The sequence below is a fragment of the Mus musculus genome, chromosome 2, assembly GCF_000001635.26.
Source record: "Mus musculus strain C57BL/6J chromosome 2, GRCm38.p6 C57BL/6J".
Taxonomy (NCBI): domain Eukaryota; kingdom Metazoa; phylum Chordata; class Mammalia; order Rodentia; family Muridae; genus Mus; species Mus musculus.
Genome location: NC_000068.7, coordinates 28,355,967 through 28,369,214, shown reverse-complemented (window position 1 = coordinate 28,369,214; position 13,248 = coordinate 28,355,967). Strand labels below are relative to the sequence as shown.

Sequence of the window (13,248 nt, the reverse complement as noted above, 5' to 3'; positions counted from 1 at the left end):
TTCAGGAAGGCTGAGATGCCTCTGTACTGGATGCCAATGTCCCAGCATTTTTAATTAAACTTGAGAACGTGGGGGGAACGTTGCATCTGGCTGTTTCAATCATGAATTATGAAGCCCTCCCCTCCAGATGTTCCCTCAGCCGATTCCCCCACGGGCTCCAGTTGGTTTGTTTTTCTCTGAAAAAAAATTTTTTTTTCTTTTTAATACCCAAGCAGTATTTCCTTGCTTCCTTTAGGAGGTTGGCCAGTTGAGTTTAAATCAAATCCGGAATCTCAACATACACTGAGGGCCAAGTGCTATATCACATGCCGCTGGTGCTGGCACGGACAGTCCCTGATTTTGCAGTCATGACAATGAATTTCCCAAAAGTTCCCTCATTTTCTCACAATGACTGGGGATGTAAACTTATTGGGGACTGTGTCCATTGTGGGATTGGAGGAAGAAAGACCCTCATGGCCCTTTCAGTTTATCAGAGGACAGAGCTTACAAAGCCCTGCACAGCTGACAACTGGGAACTCCCCAAAGGAAAAGCCTAGAAGCTTGGGAGTACGTGTTTATTCCGTGATTTATTGATGTCTCTGTTCATGCCTGGGTTATCTGAGACAGGGAAGGAGGCACATGGCTCAGGAGAGAAACACACTATCACACTCATTCAGAGGCCCTGTTCCCCCAAGACCCCGTACCAGCTTACTCACTGTGCATTTCTATTCATTCACATATTCATCTCTTTCTCTTTCTTCCGTTCTTTCCTCCTCCCTCCCTTCCTTCCTTCTTACTTTTCTCTCTTTCGCTATATTTCTCCCTCTCTCCCTCCTCTCTCTCTCTCTCTCTCTCTCTCTCCCTCTCTTTCATTTTTGAGATAGGGTCTCATTATGAACACCAGGCTGATGCACACTCACAGAGATCTGCCTGCCTCTGCCTCACGAATGCTGGGATTAATGTGTCATGCTGCCCTATCTATCTATCTATCTATCTATCTATCTATCTATCTATCTATCTATCATCTTTCTATTCCTTGCCTTCCCTCAGTGCTGTTGCCAACTTTGTGAAGGAGGCTTGGGTTGGGCATGTTGGAGGGAGAGATGGAGGCACGTGACTACAGGCACCTAAGTCTTTTGCTGGTCCACTCTTCCATCCATCAGTCCATCTATCTCTTTCTTCATCTGTCTACCCTTCAATCCATCCATCCATCCATCCATCCATCCATCCATCCATCCACCCATCCATCCATCCATCTGTCGATCTGTCCATCCATCCATCCATCCATCCACCCATCCATCCATCCATCTGTCGATCTGTCCATCCATCCATCCACCCATCCATCCATCAATCTGTTGATCTATCTGTCCATCCATCCATCCATCCATCCATCCGTCTGTCTGTCCGTCTGTCGATCTGTCTGTCTATCCATCCATTCCTCTCTTATCTATCTATTATTTGTTCATCTAGCCATCTATTGTCCTTCTTCCCTTCTATATATGTTGTATCTATTAATCCACTCATCTATTCATCCATATTTTTAAGTGGTCTGTCAAATTACTTACTCTTTTAGCCCCAAGTTTCTCATCTGTGAAAAAAGAAATATGGTGTTGTGTTCACCTCTCACAACAGCTATGGGAATGTTTTAGCTCATGTAAAGAGTTTAAGTGATTGGAGCAGCACTTGGTATGGCAGCAGCTGCGGGTCCTACCTTTGCCGGTGTCCAGGATGGTGGAGAGACTGGCAAAGATGGACTGGGTCTACCTTTGACTCTGCCTCCTGATTACTGATCTTTGTTACGCTCTCGATCCTCAGGAGGCTCAGTATCTTCAACTAGGAGAACTCACACCTCACATTCAATAGTGGCTGAGACCATTAAACTCAGGCACGGAGCCCTGGGTCAGTCAGGAACACCAGGTGTCCATGGAGGACTGTGGGTGACTTCATTGTTATCTCTATCATTATTATTATTATCTACTTGACAGACATTCATGGGTTGTCCTGTACTGAATTGTGAGAGTCCCTCCCCAGTTATCAAGGGCACCTAGGGCATTAGTGAGTGTTAGAAAAATTCTCTGGGGACCTCTAAAATGGGTGACCTTTTTAGAACTTGTGGTTGTCAATATCTTCTGCCAAGTTTCTGGCTGACCCTGGGTGAGGACCCACAGGGATAACCTCTAGAGGGCATCTCCAGATGACTCTGGGTGAGGACCCATGTGAGTGTTCTCTATGAGCCGTGGACTCCAGGTGAGGATCTGTGTGTATGTCTGCTGGTGTCTCCTAAGTCCTTTCTGCAGAACTGTAGGCTGCCTTTCAGAATGATTTTTTTCAAGTGTGCACTGAGGAGCTGTGAGGTTTGCTCTTGGCCTTAGGAAGCCCTGGTGAGTGCCCATGGCCAGTTCCACAGCTACCAAGGCCCAGTGAGCAGCCCCTGGCTTCCTTCTGAGCAGCATCTTGGTGACTTGGTATTCTGTTTGTGAGTCTGGGAGCACTTCTTGTTTTGTGCAACCTCCTGTTACTAATAATTAATGTTCCCTCTTGGAACAAGAGGGAACTAGGGCCCTCCCAGAAGGCAGGGTCAAGCCTTGAATAGTGCACATCTCATGGATTCCCCAGGGAGATTCTGCAATAAATTCTGGGTCTGTCGTGTGCCTAGCAGTACAAACATTTGTCAGGTAGATACACTGAGTATTTACAGAGTTTCTCCCCCTTCTTGGTTCTGTGTACATAAACTAGGCATCTCTCTCCATTCTTTCCTTACCAGGTATGGGGGATGGCTAGGCAGGAAGCAGGAGCTTTTCCATAATGGGAGAAACCCAGGCCTATGTTCAAGAGCAGATGAGGTAAGATTGATACTTTCTGGAGAGAACTAGGGAGTGAGGCATCATGGGACAGCAAGAAGGGCCCTCATGCCTGGTGCTTGAGGTATTAAACTATGTGCCTAGTCTGTGAGATTTTATAGGCAAGAACCCAAGCTTAGAACTTGGTAGTAGAAGGTCACCACCAGGCCATACCCATCTGGAATGTCCTCACTGGACGTCAGGCTGAGGTAGACATGGTTCAAGTGTCTGAGGCACGGTAAGGACTGGGTTTTCAGGTTCCTTGTGACTTCAGTAGGGCTTGAGGACAGCTGATGGAGTGATAGAAGAGGCTCTTTGGGCTTGTGGATCTGGCTAAGACCACACACTGTGTGTAGGCAGGAAGCTACCAGTGTCTTTCACTTGCCAAGCGGGACTAATAGTGATCACCCCAAAGGCCAAGAAGAATAGTCAAATTGAGGGCGAGCAGATGGCCCAGAACAGGGGACGCTGTGCTGGAGGCAGGTGCACACAGATGGTGGCCAACGCAGGGAAAAGCAATTGGAGACTTGATCCAGTGGTGGCCCAGAGGCCACTCAGAATAGAAAACCTGTTCCCTGGGAGAGGAACGAAAACATGCACATATACCAGGCTCCATGCACATGAACACACACCCACACCCACACCCACACACGCACACCCACACAGAGACCCTAGAAAATGCATGTCCCTAAGAATAGATTTTAACCACTTCTCAAAGGACCTAGGATAAATAATCAAACCAGGTTTTGCTCCCACTCATCCAGGGAAAGTAAGTCCCATAGGCCTCTCCTCCAACCCCCCGGAGGAAGGTCAAGACCATGGCAGAGTCACGTCCTAACCCCAGTCCTTGGAGCCTGTGGCCAGGTGCAAGGTAGTGGGGTCAGGGGCTTTCATAGCAAATGAGTCAGAGTCTTGGTGTAAAACCTGGGGAAGGAGTTGAGGCAGTCACCGAAAGAACCCACACAGGCTAAGGGTGTCCATTCCAGAGACTTCTGGTCAATGTTCCACTTAACCCTTACGGTGCCTTCAGGTGACTATGGCAGTAGGTTCCACCATCTTGGAGAACACTCCAGAACAGAGTCCATAATGGAAAACCACCCCGTTCCATGTCAAAATTCTGATTGACATGGGTTTCCAAAGTGAATCTTTTTTCCTTTGTATTAAAAACATGAAAAAATTGGTTCAAAATGATAGTGGGTGAAGCTCAGGTACCAAGAGCCTTGGTATCAGCTGGGTCATACTACCTTTGTTATGGTGAGACTTAATTTATCCCAGGTTAGATAAAAAGAGGAGTTCATATGTTTAAACACACATCGGCACACACACCAGGCCCTAGGCACATGAACACACACACACACACACACACACACACACACACACACACACACACACACACACATTAGCTCCATGCAGGGCTGTTTATATTTTCTCCCAGTTGCTCATGAATGTACAATAAATTATTCAGCTGGAGCTTGTCAGAAGCCCCTGAAGCAGGCCGGCTGGTGAACAGGTGGTAGGAAGGCTGGTAAAGGCTGCAGGAGCCAGTGGGAGCAGAGAGGCAGAGCTCAGGGGTGTGTGGAGAGCAGGGGTAGTGCCAACTGGGTCCAGGGAGGTCCCTACTGGACTGGACCTCAGTCCTGCCAACCTCTGTCGCCCTGGGCTCTGGGCATTCTCATTAGCCAAGAGCCAAGCACCAGCTATGAGGCCTTTTCATGGCAGTTATGTGAGAAGCACTGCCAGAGGGATGCTGGAAAACCATGCGTGTCTCCTAGGGCTTGGGCGCTCTCAGGGGCTCCCAGCAGCAGCTGAGAAGGATAGCGCCTTGGACAGCAGCAAGCCCATGTGTTTGTTTTCAGGCCCTGTGTCTGGAGTTTGAGCTCTGGTCCAGCACTTAGTGCCAGTGTAGTCTCAGAGAAGTGCCTTAACCTCTCTACATTTCATTTTTTTTTCATCTGCAAAGTAGGGATTATGATAACACCCACCTGTTCCTTAACAACTCTAGTGACAACCAAGAAGCCCAAGAGCTCAGCTTGTTGAGGCAGCGGCCTGGGGTCCACAGTCTTAGCTCTGGAGGGTAGAGTCTGGATTGCTCCATCCTCCCTCACCCAGCTTTGCATGTCCACTCTTTCTCCCCAGGGCTCACCTGAACCCACAACCCAGAGCATCTGCTCAGGTCTCTCCTCTACCTCAGGGGTCAGACTCTGCCATCCTGGGACAGACACTGTCAGGCCTCTGAGCCTGCCCTGTGTATGGCCTGAAGTTGCAGGTGCCCAGCCAGAGACTGGTGCTTTGGATACTCACTGGATATCAGAGCCCTGTCTGAGGTGGGCCATCTGAGATGGTGTATATACACACAGACATACACATCACACACATATGCACACTCACACACACACTCACACACATACACTCACATACATATATACAACCTCAACAATATATAACATATGTACAGCACATACACATACGCAAACACACATACATGCCACACACACATACACAACCAAACACACATACACAATCAAACATACATACACACTATGCACATATACACATACGTATATACCACACACTCACACATATACACTCTTTCTCTTTCCCGGCTGTTCCTGGGCCAGTGAAGTGTAACGCTCTGGTCTCCTGGACCTAGGCTTACACTACAAGGCTGGTTGTACAAAGAGAAACCCATGAGGCAGGTGTGCTAGTGCACAGTTGTCATCCTAGTACCTGTGAAGCTGAGGGTAGCCAGGGTGACACAGTTAGATGCGGTGACAGGCAGACAGACAGACAGACACAGCCTCTTAGCTTTTGACATCCAAGTCCCTAAGCAGCCACTTACATACTCCTGTGGCTTTGCTACTTCTGAGCATTTTGCACACAACAAGTGAATGAGTGGTCTTTGAGGTCTGGCTCCCCTTGATCAGCACAGGCTTTGGGGTGTAGCACCCTTGTGCATGGAGGCCACCTTTGCTTAACTGTCCACCTGTGGGAAGACACTGGCTGTGTTCCTTCCTGGGTGGTTACTATGATTATTTTAAATTGTATTTATGTGTGTATGTTTGCCTGCTTGTCTGAATGCACACTATGTGCACGCAGGTGTCCACTGAGACAAAACAGGGAGGGCATCTGCACACCCGGAATTAAGAAATAGATGCTTGTGCATACTTAATGTGTTCCAAATACAGTCCCCTGCAAGAGGAGCAAGAGACGCCTTCACCGTCCATCTCTCTAGCTCCCTTGGATTATTATGAAGGCGGCTACTGCAAATGCTGGAATGGTAGTGTGGCTATATGTCATCCTTTTCCCTGGACCACGTGGGAATTCTGCATTGCTTTTTGAGGGACCGAAGATTGTCCTCTGATGCTGCTGTACCATTTTCTGTCTTACCAGCTCTAGAGCAAGCCTCTGAATTTTCCTAATGGATTCCAGCCGACCCTACAGCCCACATCTGTGTACCTTTCCTCCAGGTGCATATGGAACACAGGACCTAGCTTTGGCCATGGCCAGCTTCCTCCTGCCGCATGATTGCAAATGGCCACCCTTCTTGCAGATGAGACGTGATCTGTGCCTGGGATCTCAAGGCTCCTGCTTGCTGTAGCATCCATGTCCCTGCATCCCCAATCTTCCCAAACCTCTTCACTCTTTAGTCCTTAGCACCTGAAAGGAGACAGGGTGTCTCAGGCCAGATGCTGGCAAGGAACACAGCCAAGCCACATCCAAGCTGATCCAACCCAGAAGCTCAGCTCTTCTTCCTGCCCTGGGCAGTCCCAGAGAGCATTTAACTCCATAGGTAAGAAAAGGCCAGGCCAGACACTATTTTCTCTTTTTGCTGGAACAGCCCCGTGTTTGTCACAGCCAAGAAAATTTATATCAGCAGTGAAACTGACAGAACACACACACACACACACACACACACACACACACGCACAGGGCCTGGGTGCTTTCACGACTGCTCTTCCCGCTTTCAGTGATGTTTATATTGCAAAAGCAGTAACTGTGCACAGCTCCTGCCTTCCCCAGCTGCAGAAACCACACGGCTGGTGTGGGACCTCCGTGACTGAGGCTGCTAGGCTGTACAATGCCCATCAATTTAGATCTGTGTGCAGCCAGAGGGGATGATCAGAGGTCTGTGCACTCTACTGGTGGGGACTAGTTCTAGAACCAGAGTTGATACCAGAGCCTGTAACATCTAGTTGTAGGGCAACTGTCAATATGTAACCTCTGGTGGGGGAAGCTTTCTGGCCACCACTTCTGTTTCCCTCTAGTCCTGGTTCTGATCAGCCATGGCCTCCACTTCTCCACAGGCTCTCAGTAGCTTGAAGTTCTAGGATAATCTATAAAAGGACTCTTGTAGCCTTGGCCTTCGGAACCCTTTCACACTCAGTCCTGTCCCTGTGGGACTCATGCAAACAGTGTGCTTATCTGTGGCTCCTTTTAATGCTGCCGTTTTCCACGGTGGGACTGTTAGTTGCTCCTCTGTTGAAGGGCACTTGGTCATGGAGACATGACACCCAGAGCTGCTGGGAACACTTAAGTTTTGAGTGAGCATGTTCTCGTGTCTCCGGTATAAATGCCCAGGAGTCCAATTGCTGGGAAATATTGTTGAGGGTTTTGTTTTACAAAAAGCTGCCAGCCTGCTTTTCAGAGTGCGTATAGCTTTCCCCTTCTCTCCAGCAGGCTCTGTGCTGTGCAGTTTCTCTGCACCCTTTACAGCATTTGGTTCAGGCTTTAGTGTTTATTGGGTTTGCCTTGATAGGCCTGTTGTAATAGCTCATTGAGGGTTTAATCTGTGCCCCCTCACAGTTGGTGCTTCTGGGCATCTTTTCATGGGTCTGTTTACCATCTGCCTGTCCCCCTTTGGAGACATGTCTGTTCATGCCTCTTGCCCATTTTATAATTTCATTGTTCATTTAATTTGAGGTTTGAGAATTCTTTATGTATTATAGATACTTGTCCTTTGTCAGATATGTGACTTGTCAGGCTGGGAAAATGGCTTAATTGGTTGTCCTAGTTAGGGTTTCCATCGCTGTACCATCACTGTGGAGAGACACCATGACCAAGGCAACTCTTAGAAAGGAAAACATTTTATTGGGGCTGGATTACAGTTTCAGTGGTTTAGTCTGTTATTATTATGGTGGGAGGCATGACTGTGTGCAGGCAGACATGGTGTTGGTGAAGGAGCTGAGAGTTCTACTTCTCGATCCACAGGCCACAGGAGACTGTGTGCCACACTGGGTGTAGCTTGAGCATAGGACACCTTAAAGCCCACCCCCACTGTGACACAAGTCTAACAAGGCCACACCCACTCCAACAAGGCCACACCTCCTAACAGTGCCTGTGGGACTTCAAGCAGATGAGTCTGGGGCCATGTCTATTCAAGCACCGCACTGGTGCAGTGTTTCTGTGCAAGGATAGGGACCTGAGCCGCAAACACTAAGCAAAAAGTCAGGTCTTGGAGTGGCCCACGTTTGTCATTCCAGTCCTGGAGAAGCAGAGGCAGGAGGATGCCTGTGGCTCACTGGCAGCCAATCTAGCCTAGTCAGTGAGTTCCAGCTCCAGCAAGAGAGCCTGCAGTCAGGTTTAGTCAGCACACAAAGTGGAGGATGAATGAAGAAGACATCCGATATCACCACTCTGGTCCTGTGAACTTGTATGTTCAGAAAGGGGGAGGGGGAGGGGGAGGGGAGGAAGGAGGGGGAGAGGGAGGAGAGGGGGAGGGGAGGGCGAGGGGGAGGGGGAGGGACCAATATTTTCTTTTCTCTCTAGCTTGTCTTCATCTTAATTGATACAGGTCAAATGACACAATTTTTTTTCTTTTATAAGTCTAAATCTCTGAACTAGGTCCTAAAGATTTTTAGTTTTTTTTTTCTCCTAAAAATCTTATAATTTACATTTTATACTTAATATGGTCACTGTTGGGCCTGTGCATGACCAGTTTCTCCCACGGTAATTATTACAAATTATACACTTTGGGGTCCCTGTGCTCAGTCCGATGGTTGTCTGTGAGCATCTGCATCTGTATTGGTCAGGACTGGCAGAGCCTCTCAGGAGACAGCTGTATCAGGCTCCTGTCTGCTTCAACTACTCTCTCTCTCTCTTTCTCTCTCTCTCTCCCCCCCTCCCTTTCTCTCCTTTGTCTGTCTGTTGGTCTGTCTCCCCCTTCTCTCTGTCTCTGTCTGTTGGTCAGTCTTTCTGTGTGTATTGGCTAGCAGCTGATGTCATGGAGAGGGAGAGATCCATTTAATGATTCTCTATGTTACTTTTGGGAGGCAAGGCCTTTCACTGAACTGTTAACTCACTGACTTGTTAAGATAGTTTCCTCCTGTCTCTGTCTCCCTAGCCAAGGGCGGTGTTACAAGCCTAGGTGTTTACAGCCATGTCTTGGTTTTTTTGTTTTTTTGTTTTTCTTTTTTTCTTTTTAAAATTGGATATTTTATTTGTTTACATTTCAAATGTTATCCCCTTTCCTGGTTTCCCCTCTGCAAACTCCATATCCCATCATCCTCCCTTACCCTGCTTCTATGAGGGTGCTCTCCCACCCACCTACCCACTCCTGCCTTACCACCCTAGCATTTCTCTACACTGAGGCATCAAGCCTTCAAAGAGCCAAAGGCCTCCCCTCACATTGATGCCAGATAAGGCCCTTTCAGCTCTTTCAGTCCTTCCCCTAACTCCATTGGGTCCCTGTGCTCAGTCTGATGGCTGTCTGTGAGCATCTGCATCTGTATTGGTCAGGACTGGCAGAGCCTCTCAGGAGACAGCTGTATCAGGCTCCTGTCAGCAAGCACTTCTTGGCATCAGCAATAGTGTCTGGGTTTGGTGTCTGCATGTGGGATGAATTCCCCAGGTGGGGCAGTCTCTGGATGGCCTTTCCTTTAGTCTCTGTTCCACTCTTTGTCCCTGTATTTCCTTTAGACAGGAACAATTCTGGGTTAAAATTTTGGAGATGGGCGAGTGGCCCCATCCCTCAACCAGGGTTCTCTCTCCCCTTTGTGGGGTATTTCAGCTAATGTCATCCCTGTGGGGTCCTGGGAGGCTTTTACTTTCCTGGCATCTGGGACTTTCTGGTTGCTACCCCTAGTTCTCTATCTCTTATTACTACACGCCCCTGTTCATTTTACTGACCCTCTGTACATCTCCTCCATCTCCTCTGATTCTGCCCCTCTTTTCCCCTCCCCCTCCTCTCACCCTCCCAAGTCCATCCCACCCTCTACTTCCCTTGATTATACTGTTCCCCCTTCTAAGTAGGACTGAAGCATCCACTCTTTGGTCTTCCTTCCTCTTGAGCTTCATGTGGTTCACGAATTGTATCATGGGTTTTCCATGATCTTTGCCTAATATCCACTTATCAGTGGGTACATACCATGTGTGTTCTTTTGTGCTGAGTTACCTCACTCAGGATAATATTTTCTAGATCTATTCATTTGCCTGCGAATTTTGTGAAGTCATTGTTTTTAATAGCTGAGTAGTACTCCATTGTGTAAATGTACCACATTTTCTGTATCCATTTTTCTGTTGAGGGACATCTGTGTTCTTTCCAGCTTCTGGCTATTATAAATAAGGTTGCTATGAACATAGTGGAGCATGTGTCCTTATTACATGTTGGAGCCTCTTCTGGGTATATGCACAGGAGTGGTATAGCTGGGTCCTCAGGTAGTACTATGTCCAATTTTCTGAGGAACTGCCAGACTGATTTCCAGAGTGGTTGTACCAGCTTGCAATCCCACCAGCAATGGAGGAGTGAGTGTTCCTCTTTTTCCACATCCTCACCAGTATCTGCTGTCACCTGAGTTTTTGATCTTAGCCATTCTGACTGGTGTGAGGTGGAATCTCAGGGTTGTTTTGGTTTGCATTTCCCTGATGACTAAGGATGTTGAACATTTCTTTTGGTGCTTCTTGGCCAGTTGAGTTTCCTCAGTTAAGAATTCTCTATTTAGTTCTGTTACCAATTTTTTTGATAGGGTTATTTGGTTCTCTCGAGTCTAACTTCTTGAGCTCTTTGTATATATTAGATATTAGCCCTCTATATGTGCAATGTGTGCTTTGAGCTTTAGTAAAGTTTTTTTTTTTTTTTTTTTTTTTTTGTGTGTGTGTGTGTTTTATGAATGTGGGTGCCCTTGTATTTGGAGCATAGATGTTCAGAATTAAGAGTTCATCTTGATATATTTTTCCTTTGATGAGTATGAAGTATCTTTCCATATCTTTTTTGATAACTTTTGGTTGAAAGTTGATTTTATTCAATATTAGAATGGCTACTCCAGCTTGTTTCTTGGGACCATTTGCTTGAAAAAATTGTTTTCCAGCCTTTTACTTTGAGGTAGTGCCTATCTTTGTCACTGAGGTGCGTTTGCAGCAAAATGCTGGGTCCTGATTACGTATCCAGTCTGTTAGTCCATGTCTATGTCCATTGATGTTAAGAGCTATTCAGGAATAGTAATTGTTGCTTCCTGCCATTTTTATTGTTAGAGGTGGGATTATGATTGTGTGCTATCTTCTTTTAGGTTTGTTGAAAGATTACTTTCTTGCTTTTTCTAGGGTGCAGTTTCCCTCCTTGAGTTTTCTATCTATTATCCTTTGTAGGGCTGGATTTGTGGAGAGATATTGTGTAAATTTGGTTTTGTCATGGAATACTTGGTTTCTACATCTATGGTAATTGAAAGTTTTGCTGGGTATAGTAGCCTGGGCTGGTATTTGTGTTCTCTTAAGGTCTGTATAACATCTGTCCAGGATCTTCTGGCTTTCATAATCTCTGGTGAGAAGTCTGGTGTATTTCTGATAGGTCTGCCTTTATATGCTACTTGACCTTTTTTTTCCTTACTGCTTTTAATATTCTTTCTTTGTTTTGTACATTTGATGTTTTGACTATTATGTGACAGAGGAATTTCTTTTCTGGTCCAATCTATTTGGAGTTCTTTAGGCTTCTTGTATGTTTATGGGCATCTCTTTCTTCATGTTCAGGAAGTTTTCTTCTAAATTTTGTTGAAGATATTTATTGGCCCTTTAAGTTGGGAATCGTTACTGTCTTCTATACCTATTATCCTTAGGTTTGGTCTTCTCATTGTGTCCTGGATTTCCTGGATGTTTTGGGTTAGGAGTTTTTTTCATTTTGCATTTTCTTGACTGTTGTGTTAATGTTTTCTATGGTATCTTCTACACCTGAGATTCTCTCTTCTATCTCTTGTATTCTGTTGGTGATACTTGCATCTATGACTTCTGGTCTCTTTCCTAGGTTTCCCATCTCCAGGGTTGTCACTCTTTGTGAGTTCTTTATTGTTTCTATTTCCATTTTTAGATCCTGGATGGTTTTGTTCAATTCCTTTACCTGTTTGTTTGTGTTTTCCTGTAATTCTTTGAGGGATACCTGTTTACCTGAGTTCTCCTGTATTTCTTTAAGGGAGTTATTTATGTCCTCCTTAAAATCCTCTATCATCATCATGAGATGTTATTTTAAATCAGAGACTTGCTTTTCCAGTGTGTTGGGGGTATCCAGGGCTTGCTGTGTTGGGAGAATTGGATTCTGATGATGACAAGTGGCCTTGATTTCTTTTGCTTATATTCTTGCACTTGCCTCTTGCCATTTGGTTATCTGTGGTGTTAGCTGGTCTTGCTGTCTCTGACTGTGGCTTTTCCCTCTTGTTAGCCTGTGTGTCAACACTCCTGGGAGACCATCTCTCTTTAGGTGGAATTTGGGTATGGAGAGCTGTGGCACAGGCTCAGTTCTAGGTGCAGATGGAATCTGGAAGCATCCTTTCCCAGACTGCTCCTCAGTTTCTGTGTCCTGAAGGTTCCAGGCAGCTCCCTCTTGGGCCAGGTATTTGAGCAGAAGTAGTGGTCTTACCTGTGCTCTCAGGTGTATCAGCACTCCTGAGAAACCAGCTCTCTCCCAGTGGGATTTGGGTATGGAGAGCTTGGCCCAGGGTCAGTTGCAGGGCGCAGATGGAAACTGGAATGACCACATCTTGCTTTTTGCGCGGCCCTATGAGTCACACTTGTGTCCTCATGCTTTCGAAGGAAGCACTTCACCAACTGGGCTACCTCTCCATGCCCTCAAATTGCTTTTGAAGTTTTGTTTGTGTGGCTCTGATTCTGGGTTCTGTTTTGTCCCAATGACCTATGTATCTGTCTGTTAGCCTACTGCTGAGATCTGCACTATACTGGGATGATATGACTGGGGTGAAGAAATGATACACAAAAGAGCTGGGACTGGGTGAGCCATGAGCTCTGATGGAGACACATCAGCAGTCTGGGAACTCAGCCCTTTATTTTATATAGCTGCAGGAGGAGGGGTTTAGCTAATCTAAGTAGGAGTCTATTGAGGGGAACAGTCTCAGGCTGCAGTCATCCTGCAGGAGGAAGCTGTGCGTATGCTTTCTCCACACACTGCCAATATCAGAGCCAGATCAGGTGAGGGCCTTGCTGTCCCACTGAG

At 46.6% G+C, this 13,248-nt stretch overlaps 1 long non-coding RNA gene across 8 annotated transcripts in view; it reads left to right on the top strand.

Moving 5' to 3' along the window:
* Nucleotides 1-13,248, top strand: part of Gm13373 — an 89,759-nt gene that overhangs the window by 35,484 nt on the left and 41,027 nt on the right. The gene's annotated exons all lie outside the window — the stretch shown is intronic.